The following is a 17,495-nucleotide window of genomic DNA, read 5'->3' as shown; positions in this document are numbered from 1 at the left end:
AGTCTTTCAGCTGCCACTATAAGGGCTGTTTCGGTGCTATGTTGGTAACAGAAGCCAAACTGGGAGGAATCGAGCAAATTATTCTCAATAATAAAGGTGGATAGTTGTAAGTTCAAAACTTTGTCAATGATTTTTGCCGGGAGAGGAAGCCAGGATATGGGGTGATAGGTTTGGGGGATCTAAGGATGACACTGTGCTTTTTTTTATAAGAGGAAGAATAGAGACTTTATTTCCAAACATTAGGAAAAATCCCTCTCTGGATGATTTAATTAAAGATATGTGTCAAATGTGTAGTGATGATCTCTGCAACTTGGTGAAGAATTTTTGGAGGGCATGGCTCAGTAAAAATTCCACCCAAAGTGTGTCTTGCTGAATGAGAGGGAAGGTTAACAAACTGCTTAAGACCAAAATCGACATAATATCTAAAAGGAGATTGGAATCTTTATCAGAGTAATTCTCCAAATACAAATTTAAGTCTCCCAAAAGAGTGAAGTTATTGGTATCAAATCTAGTTTCAAGACAAGAACCAATATATTGAATGAAATGGGCTCCTGTGGCTGGTGGACGATATAAAAGGATCCGATTTAAAGTATTATTAGCATTCAGTTATATTTTAAAAGCAAGGGCTTTACACTCCTTATTCTGAGGGAGCAGAGTGCAGATGGTGGAATAGATATTCTTATGGATTATCATAATACCACCTCCTCTACGAATTGGACGGTTGTATCTAATAATATAGAATCCAGAAGGAATGGCCGTTACGAGATCTGTACCAGATTAAGAGTTGGTCCAGGTTTCTGTTATGAAAGCTATATAAATTAGCCGATGTTGTGAGGGAGCTGTCCACTCTTTTAGCTAAGTTAGCAACCTTATCCGGGGTGCCTTTGCGGGCTATTGGCTGGTAGCACTGATATTGTTGGGGCCATTGCCTGTGCCGTGACCGCCATGTGCTGGGAGGAGGGCCACTGGGATCGTTGGGACTGTCACTCGTGCAACTGAGATTAATGGGCATTACCTGTGCAACTTAGACTGGGCTGCCACCATGTCTGTGAACCCATGTGCCAGGAAAGGGACACTGAAACTGTTAGCCCCATTGCTCAGAGTATCCAAACTGATTGGGACTGTCATCTGTATCTGTAATCCCCATATGCTAGGAGACGCTACTAGGACCATTGGAACCATCACCATGTTAGTGTATGTAATAAATACTGTTATTTACACTAAAGATCAGTATTACACCAGCCCATCAACTCTTTGGGTCACCCGGGGTAAATTGAGTTATGAGCCCTTCATATCTTGCACCTGTCTCACGCGGAAGAGCCTTGAACTGCTCAACCCGCACTATTACTGTGAGTCAAGTGCTGAAGTGGTAGCACTTGAACCAGTTACTCTATAGCAGGTTGGGACCTGGGACATCAGGAGTAAAAGGTCACAACCCCCACGTTTGGGCAGAGTAACTCCAGCTTGCCCCATCACCCTCTGGAAGGGGTTCTGAAAGTAAAATTACATCTGAAGAATGCACACTACACAATTGCGAAGTTACTACCCTGCAGGAGGTTCCATCAGTTCATGTGGGGACGGCTATACACATTTTTGGCCTTTCCCTTCAGTCTCTCCTCGGCATTGTGGTGTTTCAGCAAGGTGCTATCTGCTATGCTTTAGGGCCATCAGATGAATCTTTTATCTAGATGATATCTTACTGATGAACCAAGATGCTACCATCATTAAGAAGCACATACCTTTGAGATATCTTTCCAGATTAGTGAGGCTTCTTGTCATTGTCCATCCAGGCAATTTTTCTGAGGCCCCTGCACTACTGAGTGCTTCAAAAGCTGAAGGCCACCCACCTGAGTAAAGGACTGACCTATGCAGTGGAGGTTCAATTGACTGTGGAGGCCAGGTGACTAGACCATTTGGAGGCCTGGAATGGCAAAACCACCTTTGGCTCGGCTCCAGATATGGTCATAAAATTGGACGCCAGCCTTTTGGATTTGGGAGCCCGATTTGGAAATATTATCATAGGAGAAAATTGGTCAGACCAATAGAGAGAGTTAAACGTCAACTGCCTGTCACTGCTGGTGGGTACTTTGCTATGAAATGCCTGACGAGAAACAGGGTCTCATGCTCCATTCTGCTGAAGTTTGACTGTTAGACCTGTCAGTCTTATGATGGCCTTCCCCTAACTTTTCGCCTTCCTTCTCCTGTTTTTGCTGAATTTGTTTTTGTTGGTCTTACGGCTCTGCACACTTTACCACTGCTAACCAATGTTAAAGTGCGTTTATGGGTCTACTATAATGTAGTATACTGTATTATACTTTTATGAATGTATATACCTTTAATCTCTCAATAAAGAATTACGATACAAAAAAAAGTGCTTGTGCTCTCTCCTTTACACATGGTGAAATTGGCTTACACCCAATTAGCACATTTCATTTATTTGTAAGTCCCTAGTAAAGTGGTACTAGAATTACGCAGGGCCCGCACATTAAATGCTCCCAGTGGGCCTGCAGCACTCTTTGTGCCACCCACCTAAGTTGCCCCTTAAACATATCTCAGGTCTGTCATTGCAGCTGGTGTGTGCAGTTGCAAACTGCGATTCCGACCAAGCCAAAGGAACCTTTTGCAAGGCCTAAACATTTTAATATATATGTCACCCCTAGGGTAGGCCCTAAACAGCCTCTAGGCCAGTGGTTAGTGTATTTAAAAAGTAGGACATGTGTTTTTAAGTTTTCATGTCCTAGTATTGAAACACTGCTTCATTCATTGTTCAGTACTGTAAGACCTTTCTCTCACATTTGATACCATTTGGTTACCTTATTACATTTAATAAGTGATAACTTTTGATGGGGAGAAGGTAGGAATGCCATGTTTACACTCACATGAATCAGAGCAAGACAAATCGATTCTTAACTATTCTGGAACATCACTCACACGCTGCCTCATATGAAATTTTAAACTTAACCTCTATATTCCACAATAAATACCTTTTAGAAATGTATACATCATGCCACAATGGCCTTCGATACCCTCGAATGGCCGTACATGATGGCGGTCCTCCGCAAACTGGGTTTCGGCCCCGGTTTCATTTCGTGGGTGCGACTCCTCTATTCGGAACCGCTTGCACAGGTGGTAGTCAATAATAAGGTCTCGGAGGCCTTTAGCCTCGGGAGGGGGACACGCCAGGGGTGTCCGCTCTCGCCCCTTCTATTTGCCCTATCCCTTAAGCCGTTGGCCACCTGGATTAGACAGGACATTGCACTGAAGGGGATCTGGTGGGCAGATTGTTGGGAAGACAGGATCTCGCTATACGCCGATGATATCCTCCTCTACCTCTCACGACCCCATAGATCGTTGATCGTAGCTCGACATTTTCACTAATTTTGGGAAGAACTCCGGATATAGTATTAACTGGAGTAAGTCTCTCCTGTACGTCCTCCAAGGTAGTACCCCTACACCCCCACGGGACTGTCCCATCAAGATAGTCACCGAGGGCTTCACATATTTGGGCATCTTTATGTCCAAAGACAAGGCTGCAATGTATGACAGGAACTTACTTCCGCCCCTTCAGAGGCTTAAGCGCGACTCCACCGCCTGGCAGAGGCTCCCGGTCTCCCTGTTGGGCCGGGCGGCGCTATTTAAAATGATGGCGCTGCCTCGGTTCTTGTATGCCCTCCAGAACTACCCTAATCTTGTTCCGTCTTCCTATTTCACGGCCATAGAGGCGGCGCAGAGGAACCTACTGTGGTCCGGAGCACCACGAATTGCCCTGCAAAAATTAACTCTGGGTTGGTACGATGGGGGGATAGCCCTACCTGACGTCCGCAGGTACTACTGGGCGGCGCATCTTTCGGCGATTACCCAGGGTACCTATTGTGACGGCAACGAGCCGCGGTACGGCATGGACAGGTGGCTCCTGCCTGGGGGAAACTATGAAGCCATGCTCTACTCACGGCCAGTCAAATACGTTCTCACGGGGCCGACGCTCCACTCTGTGCAACTTTGGCACATTGTTCAGCGGAAGAAGGGCTGGCATAACGTGCTCACATTGGCTACCCCGTTATGGGTGTCTGAGTGACTTGGCCTCTTGGGTCGCACTCGGGGGTTCCGAAATTGGGACCTCATAGGCATCTCTCGGATCGGGGACCTATGGGACAAAGACGGGGTTAAATCCTTTTCGTCCCTACAAACTGCATTTGAGCTTGCGAACACCGAGTACTTTTGATACCTTCATGTCCGTCATTCATTGCAAAAGAACATCCTACGCGGTACGCTGACCCCACCATCCTCCCCCCTGGAGGATAGATTGTTGGATGGACATTTGCCTGAACATGCAATCTCACTCACATATAAGAAACTGATAAATAACCTCCTGGACTTACTTCAGGGCCTCAAAGGGAGGTGGGAGGCTGATGGTCTGGAAATTGACGAAGAGGAGTGTAGGTGTGGTTAGCCTCCCCAAGGGAGGTTGCTATCTCATCCAGGCTACGGCTCATTCAACTAAACATTTTACACAGAGTATACATCTCCATCACCAGACTGAAGGGAATGGGCAGGAGTGAGGATGACGGGTGTAGAAGGGGGTGCGGGAGGGTTGGCTCCTTCTTCCACATGATATGGGAGTGCCCGGTGTTGCAGGCCTATTGGATGAAGGTGGTGCGATGTATGCAGGATGTTTGGGGGGCTGAACTGCGCCCAGAGGTGATGCGTTGTATCTAGAACATTTGGGAGCCTACTGACATACCAGCTAGAGGCAGACTGTGGGTCACACTCGGCCAGATGGTGGCGAAACGTAATATCGCAAGACTTTAGGGGGCAGCCACCTCTCCCCGCCTCGCGGAATGGAAGAGTGACATGGACTGGTGCATGCTACAAGAGAGAACTGTATATGTAGCCCGGGGGTGCCCACAAAAATGGGGGGAGCTATGGAGTAAATAGAATGACTATAGAGGCAACATATGCGAACCCCCCCAGGCTAGACGGGCAGCGCTTGAGGTAGATGATTAAGTGCCTAGATGTGCTAAAATCCCATTGCTATAACATGAATGTAACAGATCGTTCCCCATGTGTTCTGCGGTGCGCCTTCGTAGCTTGTTTGTGTGACCACATAAGCTTTTGTTTGTTCTCAAATGCAATAAAAAGATTTATTAAAAAAAAAAAAGAATTGTATACATCGTTTTCAGGGCCATCTACAGAAATCCTTTCATCGATGGCAAAGGTAGTTTGGTTTACACAACCAGGATTTAAATTTTTTTTACAAATTAGACCCCGGTCACAGGTGAGGTGGCACGTAGCCAGCAGACAAAACGTGTGAACAGGAAACCCCGGATCAATCCCACAGATAGGTGCAATGACACTACAATGGTCTAGGGAGATTGGCCCCAATAAAGCACACATGGCCAGATGGGTGCACACGTTTCCAAAACACAATAAAGTCAGATGCCATAAGAAGCTAGGAACACATAGCCAATCAGAACACAGCACACACATTAATTTATGACTCCAAAGACAGCGGTTCACATTGCTTACCAAAACAAGCATTTGCAGTGCAATAGGTCTCGCATTTGCGAGAGTTTAAGCTATTGGCATTGTAAATAACAATGCATTTTATTTATGTTTTAAAAACCAACACATAAATAAAAGGCATTGCCATTTACAATGCCAATAGCTCAAACTCTCCCAACTGCAAGACCTATTGCATTGCAAATGCTTGTTTAATTCTGAGTTTGTGCTTCTCTAGACCAAGCACTACTAAACTATACTGCCTACCAGTATTGATGACATGTGACTGTGGCTGACTCCTACACCTTGTAGTCCTCTGTCTTAAGTAACATTTTCTATATGATGAGTTACACACACTTGATTGATTATCTCTGTGTAATGTGTGTGTCATGCAAAGTGCTCTGCTATCCTACACTGGTATGAGTGCCCCTATATATGCATCTGAGAGAGAGTGGTTATGGAGACTTGGCCACTGTTAAAGGGTGGTGGTGGGAGAATCCGTGATGGAGGTGGTCATTTGGGGGCGCCAACAAACATTGTCCCACAGGTGCCACCAGCCCCAGGTGTCATGATTTATAAACTGCATCAACACGAGGTTACAGGTAGGGATGGAAGGGCTTGGAAACTATGGCGAACGGGACTATGGCGACCGAAGGCATACACACACAGAATTTTACCTTCATAGAAGGACTTCCTGGTTATGGGTGTTCTTTCGAGTGAGATGAGGTGGAATAATATTTAAAGTTAAAACAACAAGGAACAGAAGCCAGGCAGTACATAGTTTAGTTGTTTTCACTCTCCAGTTCATTAAGTTTGGACTTGACCTTTGTGTTCCTCCACTTTTGTTATTTCCATTTTCCGTTCATTCACAGTCAGGGTATTCTGCCATTAACCTCTTTGTTCTGTGGTTGTTATGTCAAGGCACGTTTGAGTCTTTTTGCTTTGCTACTGAGCTCCGGCCCTTCCGGAAGCCCGGGCTCCAAAAGACCTCAGTTGAAATAATTTATACCCCAAATTAAATTTGATTGCCCTGTGGCAGTTAGACCTAGGATCTCTCACAGCCCCTAAAAATGTTTATACATCATGAAAACGAGAAAACACGATTTAATCACTTTTACATGACAACAATATCTGTTTGTAAGTATTGCTGTGTGCACAGAGAGAACTTAACTGGGAAGTAACTAAACAATGAAAATTCAGGTTTGCCATTGAGCAGTTATCCACTTTCAGTTTATAAACGGTGTCTGTGTCCACTGAAATCCTCCAGAAACAATGCACTCCATCATAGCCTAGTCCCTTTCACGGGCCTAATTTCGCTAAACTGTTACTTTTCTGTATATGTGGATTTAATGTAAAGAACTCCGTTATTTTCAGTGGTGTCATGAGCATATTTCTGTCGAGGCTCAATGTAGCACAGTGCTAGTTTTTCGAATTACTCACAGGTTTCTGTGGGTCCAACTCCACTGGTTGGTGTACAGTACAAGCTGCACTTTTTACCTTGCTCTTCAATTACTGCGGGGCCATGCAACAATTTATGAAGAGAACATATTTTTCTCGAACGAATAGAGACCAGGGAGCGAACATTATGCATCCTGTGAAGCGTGACCACTGTACCCTGTTAGAAGAATACATTTACCACGGCGAATGAGGATGCATGCTTATAAATCAACTTGCAGGGACGAACTGGAAGTAATCAGCTGGCTCGCTAAAAGTAGTTTGCTTCCCTATTTTACCCCTGGGGAAGATTGTGGGGTCGACACCCACTTGCCAGAGTCTGCAAAGCAAAGAAAGGTCAACTACAAGGAACAAGACAATTTAAACAAGATGCTACAGACACATACGGCTGTCATACCAGTGCAGCAGACATCTTTATAATGCGAACATAAACAAACTGGCACCGATGGACAGGAGATGTGCATGCGTACTGAGTGCAAACTCCTGTCCGAACGCGTGCACATCTCCTGTCCGCACGTGCCACCTCCTGTCTCCCTTCGGGACAGAAAGCGGCAGCAATAGAGGCTCTCAAGCTAAGCAGCACATGCGCTGCGTTCCCTAGTGAGACCTAAAAAGGAGCACCGGACCTATTTTATTGCATTCAATTAACTGTATAAAAACCCATGTTAGACCGCTTGTAAATTGAGACAGTCCTCAAACCCTATGCCTGCGACTGTGACACCAGCCGCAGTATTTAATTAAACAAACTGTTTCTGTTTTGCCAAACCCCTCTTGTCTCTTGTTTTTTCAAGGTATTTCATATTCCAGCAACACAATTGGCATAACCAGATTACATTTTGTTCTTAGCAAGCTGAAACAAGCCTTTGCAATGCAATAGGTCTCGCATTAGTTAAATGGAGAGCCATTGGTTTTGCTAATGGAAAAGAAATGCGGCGTCCGCCTGCCTTTGTTTTTCTATTTATTGACTTTTGTGGCAATGGCGACATGCTGCACTTTAGCTTTAGATGTTTAAAGCTAAAGCATGGTGTGCCACCATTGCTGCAAAAGTCAATATATAGAAAAAGAAATTGCGCGGCCGCCTGATTTTTTGGGGGGATTAAATTTGTTTTATTATTTTCATCTGCATTGCACATAATACACTTGAACAGTTCCAACATCTTGAGTTCGCACCCAACTCCTGCGCTTACCTCCCCCCTTCCGCCTCGTTCCGGGGGTGATTCAATGTGTCCATGCGAGCTGGTGTGGGCATTACGTTTCTTCACGCTGCAGTTAACAACCCCAAAACCCAACTGTCTCCCATCTCCCCCCTCCCCTTCCCCCTTTCCCATCCCTCCCGATTCCCACCCTTCCGGTGTGTTCCTTGTCTCCTCTATATGTTGTTGTTTAAGTGTGATGTCGTGGGCCTCAACCTGAGGCATCCGGCTTCTTATTGAAGTCATCCACGAGGCGAAGTACCCTGAGATACTTCGGGCATGTCAGCTCATTGAACTCCTGGGCCAGCAGAGAGACCAGGGGTTGCCATGTGTCGGTGAAGGAGTCCGTTGATTGCGTAAGGGAGGCCTGTATCCGTTCCATGCCCATAATGTACCACAGGCCATGGAGCCTTCCTGTGTGTGGGTTTTCTCGTGGTGCCCCATAGTGAGAGGATGTGTTGCGTCGTCGCCCCTACTTCCAACCCCATTTGCCTCCCTCTTAGTGATTTGAGTGGGAACGTGAGTTTGTTGGGGAGGCCCAGTAACGTGTAGGCGGGAAAGCGGGGGATCTCTGTTTCAGAGTGCTGGTCTATGTCGTGAAGCACTCTATCCCAGTACTCTTGTACTTCTGCACATTCCCACAAAAGATGGGACATGGTCCCCGTTGGACCGCACCCCCTCCAGCATGCAGAATCGCAGCGTGGGTTACCCTGATGGAGCCTTGCCGGGGTCAAATGCCAGTAGTCCGCTACCTTAACGGCCGATTCCTTGCTCGCTACGTTCCTGGCCGTATGGTGGGCTCTGTAGTAAATATCCTGCCATTCCTTATCTGTGAATGAGCGACCCAACTCCCGCTCCCATCGTCTCTGACCCGCGGAGCGTGTGGTAAGTGGAGAGGGGCCTAGCATTTTATATAGCTCCGTGATCGCACGTTTGTCGGTGTTCTTTGTGACGAGCCATTTCTCGTACTCTGTGAGGTGCCGACTGACTTCTGGTAGCGTATCCCTGTCTGTGAGCCAGTGCCTGAACTGGAAGTATTGGAACCGCTGTGGTTGTTTCATATTGTACATCTCATGCACGGTGTTTAATTGCAAGAAGCCCTCCGTGTCAAAGAGGTGACCGGCCGACCTGCAGTCCGAATGTCGCCATTGAGGGAATGATCCGGGGACCATTCCTGGTGGGAAGGCTGGGTTATCCAGCAGGGGAGTCATCGATGACGGGAATGAAGTGAGGCCCTTATTTTTATTGCTGCTACACGCCCTAGCCAGGAGAGTGGTTGTTGTCGCCACCTTTGTAGGTCCCCCTGTAATTGTGTAGTTTTGTTCAACTGTCTGGGCAGTATTGGGTGTCAGGGTAATTCCCAAGTATGGCAGAGACATGCTGGAGGAAAGCCCCCCTATTTGCAGCCGGCCTCCGTTGGTTGTACGAGCGTTGCGCCCCAAGGGCAGGATCACGGACTTCTCGACATTCATCTTAAAGCCAGAGACCCTCCCGAATGTCTCCATTTCCTCTAGGAAAGCTGGTATCGACTTTGCGGGATCCTCCACGTCTGCCAGGATGTCGTCTGCGTATAGACTTATGGTCTGTTGTTCCCCGTCCGAAGCTGATTCCGGTGATAGTCGGGTTATCCCTTATGCGTTGCACGAACGGCTCTATGTAAAGGGCGAACAAGAGCGGCGAAAGTGGACACCCTTGTCTGGTGCCGCGTTGGATGTCAAAGGGTCGCGATCCCACTCCGTTAACCCGGATAGTCGCCCAGGGGGCCGCATAACAACTAGCGACCCATGCGCGGAACCGCTCCCCTATGCCGAACCTCGTCATTGTCCCATCCAAGTACCTCCAGTCCACCCTGTAGAACGCTTTTTCGGCATCGACCGATAAAAGGGCCGCGTCCGAGTCATTAAAATGGGCTTTGTCAATGACATGTAACAAGCGCTTGGTATTATCAGCACATTGTCTGTTAGGGATAAAACCTGCTTGGTCAGGCTCTACGATGCCCGGTAGGCAGGGGCCCAGCCTCGCGGCCAAAATTCCCGTAAACAGTTTGAGGTCCAAGTTGAGCAATGAAATAGGTCGGTAGGCCGCGCACTGTGTCACGTCCTTGCCCGGTTTAGGCAGTAAGATAACGTCCGCCTCTAGCATATCGTGGGGAATGGAACCTGGTCCCTGGAAGGAATTGAATAGTCTGGCAAGTAATGGTGCTAGGAGGGGGCAAAATGTTTTGTAAAACCCCGCAGAGACGCCGTCGGGTCCCGGTGCTTTCAGCGGTTTAAGGCGTGCGATCGCTGAGATTACTTTCTCTATTCGTATCGGGGCATCTAGCGACCATGTGTTGGCCTCGTTGAGGGCTGTGACCGATGCCTCTTCAAGGTATGCTTCCCCGGCCCTAATATCCAGGGTCGAATCTGCCGCGTATAGTGAGGCAAAAAATGCTCGAAATACATCTGCTATTTGGTCGTCCTCCTGAAGCGCCTGACCTCCGTCACCCTGGATAACGGAGATTTTGGAGCTGAGGACCTTGGCTTTGAGCTTGCTAGCCAGCAATCGCCCGGTCTTGTCACCGCCCACATAATATGTGTGGCGGAGGCGCAACGCCGCGTGTTCCGCGCGGGGCGCCACCTGCCCTTACGTGACTTTACGCGTGGGACCTCCAGTTGAATCTTAACTGCATCATGGTCGGAAAGTGCTGCAGAGGTAACCTCGATATCTTTGACCATGGGGGCCAGGTCAGTAGACCCAAAGAAATTATCTATCGGGCGTATGTGTGGTGTACATGTGAGTAAAAGGTGTACCCCGGGGTGTTGGGATGGGCCCCCCCTTCATAAATCTAGGAACCCCCTGCTGGCCAGCCATTGTCCACCTTCCCTGGAAATCGCCCCTGTAAAGCCAAATCGCCGTCCTGACCTGTCCTTCTCGAAGTCCATCACTAAGTTGATATCGCCTCCCACCAGTGTATACCTCGTGTTGGACGCTATAACATCTGCCAGAGCCCCCGTGAGAAAGGCTTCCTGTTTGGTATTAGGAGTGTATATCGACCCTATAGTTATCGACAACCCCCTATTAGGACATTGTACGCTAGGTGTCTGCCCTTGGTTTCTGCGATCTTGTCCCCCACTCGGCCCTTGAAGTGTTTTGCAAAAAGAAGAGCGACCCCGACTTTTTTCTCTGTGGTGGAGGAAAAGTATTACTGTGGGAAAGCTCTGGATCGCATGCGGTGTCAATCCTTGGAGAGTAAATGTGTCTCTTGTAACAAGCATATGGCTGCCCCTGAGTTCTCTAAATAGGATAGGACAGCCCTCCTTTTGATGGGGTTATTAAGCCCTTTTACATTTAAGGTGAGAACTTGAAGTGTCTCCTCAGCCATGAGTGTGTTTAAATTGTGTCGCACCCCTCCCTTGCCACTGTTGGATGGAACACACCGGGCCCCCCCTTCGCCCTGTCCCCTTCCACCATGTTGCCCCCCCACCGCCAACTCCCCTTCTGAACCCCAACTCCCGCCACCCCCTCCCTAACCCCAACTATCCCTCCAACAACCACCCCCCTACCCCAACTTCCAAACTTCGACAAATAGTCAGTGTCCCAGTCCTGCCAGTCAAGCGCAGGGCTGTGGTAGTATTACCTGGTGGAGAAATCTCCAGTGGCGGCCTCCGTGGCCCCCCGCCCGCCCACTTGGCCTAGGATGCAGTTGTGCTAAGATGTCCCCCCTCTTTAATAACGCATTCAGAGGACGACGTTTCTCTGGCAACCTCCAGGATGGCGGTGGCTCTTTCCCGTGAGATGATGTGGGCCTCCGGTTTCGCGTGCACCACGGGGGAACGTCTTCGGCCGACCCTCTGCCAGCCTCCCCTGGACGGGCCCTGGGAGGGCATCATTGGTGTTACCTCTTCCGTCAGCTCTATACCGAGCAGTGCACAGGTGTCCTGAATAAGCATGGATTTTCGGCAAATTCGCAATCCGTGAACTCTCGCGAATTTGTCGAAAATCCGTGAATCCGCTCGCGGCGGATTTTTTGCTTGGTTGCGGCGCGCGGCGTGGTGCACGGCGTTCACTTTCCGTCATTAAGCGTTTGCCGAGTTGTTTTTCTCGATCATATTTTTCTAGTGCCGCGCCATTTTAGATCTTGCTGCGTGATCCCGCGGGAGTTTGGCGCCCGCGAATACGTAATCGCGGCTTGCCACCTTGCACAGCACACCTCGCGAGAGTTCGCAATTGCGAACACGTAGTTGCGGCGGAAAGGAACAATCTCGCACTTGCGAAATAGAGATTTTGCAATTCTGCACAAGAAAATCACCAGCAAACAGGATAAACCTTCAGAAAATTATGGTTTTTATCAGAATCACTCCTCAGGTTGACATTTGCATGGCCTTTTTTTTTGCAAGGAGTCCATTTTTGGGGGAAGGGGGAGGAAGGAAGTGCCCCACAGTCTCCAACTTCCTGTTCCTGTCCAGCAGGCTCCTCCCAGTGCTTTGTCCATCTCCTGGTCACTTTCATTTGGATCTGGAGCTGGAAGGATTACTTTTTGTGGGTGCTGCTGGATATTTGGATTTGAGGCCTTTTTGACTGTCTTTGGATCACTTTTGGATTAGAAATCAACTTTCACAAGTAAGTTTGTTTGGGGCATTACAGTTGCTGCAAGTACAATTTTGGAACTTTTTCAGAGCATTAAATAAATTATATTGTGGGTAGCCACAGTATCCAGTAGGACCAGGGTTGGTTAGGGGTGCATGATACAACTGTTTTGTTGAATTTAAACACCATTGAGGCCATGGATGGGCTGGGATTGTGCTGATTTTTGTCGTTTTTTTGGGCCTGCTGGTGTGGCCCTTTGCCCAGGGGTGGTGAGTGTTGCATGGGCCTAGTCTTTCTGTGGGGTGTCTTCTTGAATTTAAACATCATTGAGGCCATGGATGGGCTGGGATTGTGCTGATTTTATTGTTTTTTGTCGTTTTTTTGGGGCTGCTGGTGTGGCCTTTTGCCCAGGGGTGGTGGTGCATGGACTGAGTGTGCCTGTGGTGTGGTCTCACTCCCTTTAATGTAAACATCATGGATGGCATTGGATTGTGGTGATTTCTGGCTGGTTTTCTGTTTTTTGGGGGTGTACTGTTGATGTGGACTGGCCATGTGGGTGGTGGTGGTGGCCATCTTGAGTGCTGGCTGGTACAGGCAACATGTGCTTGGGGTGTAAGGGGCCATTTTGAAGAGAGGCAGTGTCTGAGGCCTGCACTTATTTTGCCTACTTTTCATCCATTATGCCCAGGGGTAGTGAGTGTTGCATGGGCCTAGTGTTTCTGAGGGGTGTCTTCTTGAATTTAAACACCATTGAGGCCATGGATGGGCTGGGATTGTGCTGATTTTATTGTTTTTTGTCGTTTTTTTGGGGCTGCTGGTGGGGCCCTTTGCCCAGGGGTGGTGACTTGCAAGGGCCTAGTCTTTCTGTGGGGTGTCCTCTTGAATTTAAACACCATTGAGGCCATGGATGGGCTGGGATTGTGCTGTTTTTTGTTGTTTTTGTCATTTTTTTGGGGCTGCTGGTGTGGCCTTTTGCCCAGGGGTAGCGGTGCATGGACTGAGTGTGCCCGTAGTGTGGTCTCACTCTCTTTAATGTAAACATCCTGGATGGCATTGGATTGTGGTGATTTTTGGCTGTTTTTCTGTTTTTTTGGGGTGTACTGTTGATGTGGACTGGCTTGGGGTGTAAGGGGCCATTTTGAAGAGAGGCAGTGTCTGAGGCCTGCACTTATTTTGCCTACTTTTCATCCATTATGCCCAGCGGTAGTGAGTGTTGCATGGGCCTAGTCTTTCTGAGGGGTGTCTTCTTGAATTTAAACACCATTGAGGCCATGGATGGGCTGGGATTGTGCTGAATGTTGTGTTTTTGTCGTTTTTTTGGGGCTGCTGGTGGGGCCTTTTGCCAAGGGGTAGTGGTGCATGGACTGAGTGTGCCTGTGGTGTGGTCTCACTCTCTTTAATGTAAACATCATGGATGGCATTGGATTGTGGTGATTTCTGGCTGTTTTTCTGTTTTTTGGGGGTGTACTGTTGATGTGGACTGGCCATGTGGGTGGTGGTGGTGGCCATCTTGAGTGCTGGCTGGTACAGGCAACATGTGCTTGGGGTGTAAGGGGCCATTTTGAAGAGAGGCAGTGTCTGAGGCCTGCACTTATTTTGCCTACTTTTCATCCATTATGCCCAGGGGTAGTGAGTGTTGCATGGGCCTAGTGTTTCTGAGGGGTGTCTTCTTGAATTTAAACACCATTGAGGCCATGGATGGGCTGGGATTGTGCTGATTTTATTGTTTTTTGTCGTTTTTTTGGGGCTGCTGGTGGGGCCTTTTGCCCAGGGGTAGTGGTGCATGGACTGAGTGTGCATGTAGTGTGGTCTCACTCTCTTTAATGTAAACATTCTGGATGGCATTGGATTGTGGTGATTGTGTGGCTGTTTTTCTGTTTTTTTGGGGTGTACTGTTGATGTGGACTGGCTTGGGGTGTAAGGGGCCATTTGGAAGAGAGGCAGTGTCTGAGGCCTGCACTTATTTTGCCTACTTTTCATCCATTATGCCCAGGGGTAGTGAGTGTTGCATGGGCCTAGTGTTTCTGAGGGGTGTCTTCTTGAATTTAAACACCATTGAGGCCATGGATGGGCTGGGATTGTGCTGATTTTATTGTTTTTTGTCGTTTTTTTGGGGCTGCTGGTGGGGCCTTTTGCCCAGGGGTAGTGGTGCATGGACTGAGTGTGCATGTAGTGTGGTCTCACTCTCTTTAATGTAAACATCCTGGATGGCATTGGATTGTGGTGATTTTTGGCTGTTTTTCTGTTTTTTTGGGGTATACTGTTGATGTGGACTGGCTTGGGGTGTAAGGGGCCATTTTGAAGAGAGGCAGTGTCTGAGGCCTGCACTTATTTTGCCTACTTTTCATCCATTATGCCCAGGGGTAGTGAGTGTTGCATGGGCCTAGTGTTTCTGAGGGGTGTCTTCTTGAATTTAAACACCATTGAGGCCATGGATGGGCTGGGATTGTGCTGATTTTATTGTTTTTTGTCGTTTTTTTGGGGCTGCTGGTGGGGCCTTTTGCCCAGGGGTAGTGGTGCATGGACTGAGTGTGCATGTAGTGTGGTCTCACTCTCTTTAATGTAAACATCCTGGATGGCATTGGATTGTGGTGATTTTTGGCTGTTTTTCTGTTTTTTTGGGGTGTACTGTTGATGTGGACTGGCTTGGGGTGTAAGGGGCCATTTTGAAGAGAGGCAGTGTCTGAGGCCTGCACTTATTTTGCCTACTTTTCATCCATTATGCCCAGGGGTAGTGAGTGTTGCATACTTGCATGGCCCTAGTCTTTCTGTGGGGTGTCTTCAATGTAAACATCATGGATGGCATGGGATTGTGCTGATTTTTCTGTGTTTTGTCGATTTTTTGGGGTGTATAACTGAACTGATGTTCCTCTGTCTTCCATTGCTTTTAGGTGCACAAGACTCAAGAGAACCACCAGTGCCAGGAAGAAGTCCTGCAGCGGTGTGTGTGTGCAGCATAACGTCACGCGACGTCACGTCTGGACACAGACAACTCTGCAACTCGTGCAACTGCTGCCTGCTGTTCTGACCTGCTCTGAAGAAGATGGCCCCAAAAAAAGTTACCCGTAGCTCCTCTAGCAAGAAAGGTGCCAGTAAGGAGCAGAAGAGGCAAGTTACCAAGGAGACTGGTGTGCCGCCCGCCCCTTTTTTTGGGAGTAAAAAAAAAAGTATGCCTGCAGCAGCAGCGGGATCTGCTGGGGACCAAGCTGGCAGCAGCACCCCCGCTCCATTGGGCTCAGTGCCACCACCACCACCACGCCAACTTAAGTCCAAGCCCTTGAGTGCTGCAGAGGCAGCCAATCTACTTGTTCAATCACCATCGACCAGTGATGTTGGCTCATCGCAAGAAAGCAGCAGCAATGTCCCTCAATCAACACAGGTTGTTGTAGCTCATCTGACGAGTGTTGAACAACCACAGCCGCAACAACAATCACATGTGCAAGTACAAGCCCAAGTACATGTGGAAGGAGAGGCAGCGCAAGGAGATGCGCAAGCAGAGGTGCATGGAGGGTCACAAGTGCCCACAATAGTTGTTCCTCCCGAAGTAGGGGCACATCAGGAAATCGACAATCAAGGCGAGGTATCATTTGAGGAAGCCACTCCTCCTGATGATCATTCATTGTCTTCCACACCCCTAGCAAGGAAGAGATCAAGGGTGGTGTCTACATCTTCTTCAAGCATACCTCCTTCTGATGATATGGATCAAACTTGGGAACCAGCACCACTGCCGTCTGACAGTGAGGCACACCATGATCTGACAAAGGTAGTTAAGCGTAAAAGGAAGCTCGTCCAAAGTCTCAGAGTTATGGAGTGTGATGAGGCTCAACAAGAAGTGGCGGATACTGCTGCTGATGAAGACTCTGACAACGACGACCCAGTCATCATAAAGGTCACTGCAGCCCCAGCGGGCATGCAGCAAACAGACATTTTGACCCTAGCCCGAAGAGCTGCTGAGCGTGATGATGATGATGTTGTCGATGAGGAGGCAGTGGAAACACCACAATCATTGGAGTTAAGTAGTACACCAACTCGTCCCGCTTCCATATTTCTTTCTGGCAAGAAGGGACCTCCATCCACCTCGACCTTAATTAGTGGCGGTGAAAGTGCACAACGTACAAAAGTTGGGCAATCCAGATCCTCCACTTCAACTGGCATTAGCTTCATGACCACCACCACCAGTATCGCCGCCTCCTCCAGGCCCCACAGACACTTCAAGTCCCCAGTTTGGGACTTCTTTACTGTTTGTCAAAAAAATCCAAAGTTTGCCATTTGTACCCTTTGTAAGCTTGCAGTTAGTCGTGGTAAGTCAGGTACCAACTATGGTACCGGAGGCCAGAGAGGTCATCTTAGGAGACAGCACACTGTCCAATGGTTTGCGCACCTAGATGCGATCAAGGAAGCCCGAATTCAAGAAAACGTTGATGTTGCATCTGATGATGACGAGGAGGAAGAAGACGTGTCAAATACTTCCCTTACACCCAGTACCCCTGTCAGCAGCACACCCAATGTGAGGCACACTAAGAGTGTTGGAGCGAGTGAGACACCAACGCACAAAAGTTCACCAGCGAGCAAAATTGGGTCAACGAAGTCATTATCAGCCCGTAAATGCTTGGTCCAGGGCAACATTAGAACCATGTTTTCTTCAGACGTGCCATATGAACGCAACCACCCACTGACGCGTCTGTATAACACTAAGCTGGCTAAAATGCTAGCTGTGGACCTTCTCCCTTTTTCTTTTGTAGAAGCGGTAGGTTTTCTAGAATTAGTGGCAACGCTCTG

The 17,495-nt window shown here is 48.3% G+C and overlaps 1 protein-coding gene across 2 annotated transcripts in view; it reads right to left on the bottom strand.

Moving 5' to 3' along the window:
* The window catches only part of ATP9B (ATPase phospholipid transporting 9B), a 2,445,811-nt gene that overhangs the window by 446,142 nt on the left and 1,982,174 nt on the right, over nt 1–17,495 (bottom strand). The window lies entirely within an intron of this gene.

This window comes from Lissotriton helveticus, chromosome 4_1 (genome assembly GCF_964261635.1).
Source record: "Lissotriton helveticus chromosome 4_1, aLisHel1.1, whole genome shotgun sequence".
In the NCBI taxonomy this organism is placed as follows: Eukaryota; Metazoa; Chordata; class Amphibia; order Caudata; family Salamandridae; genus Lissotriton; species Lissotriton helveticus.
This window is presented reverse-complemented; position numbering and strand designations above follow the sequence as displayed.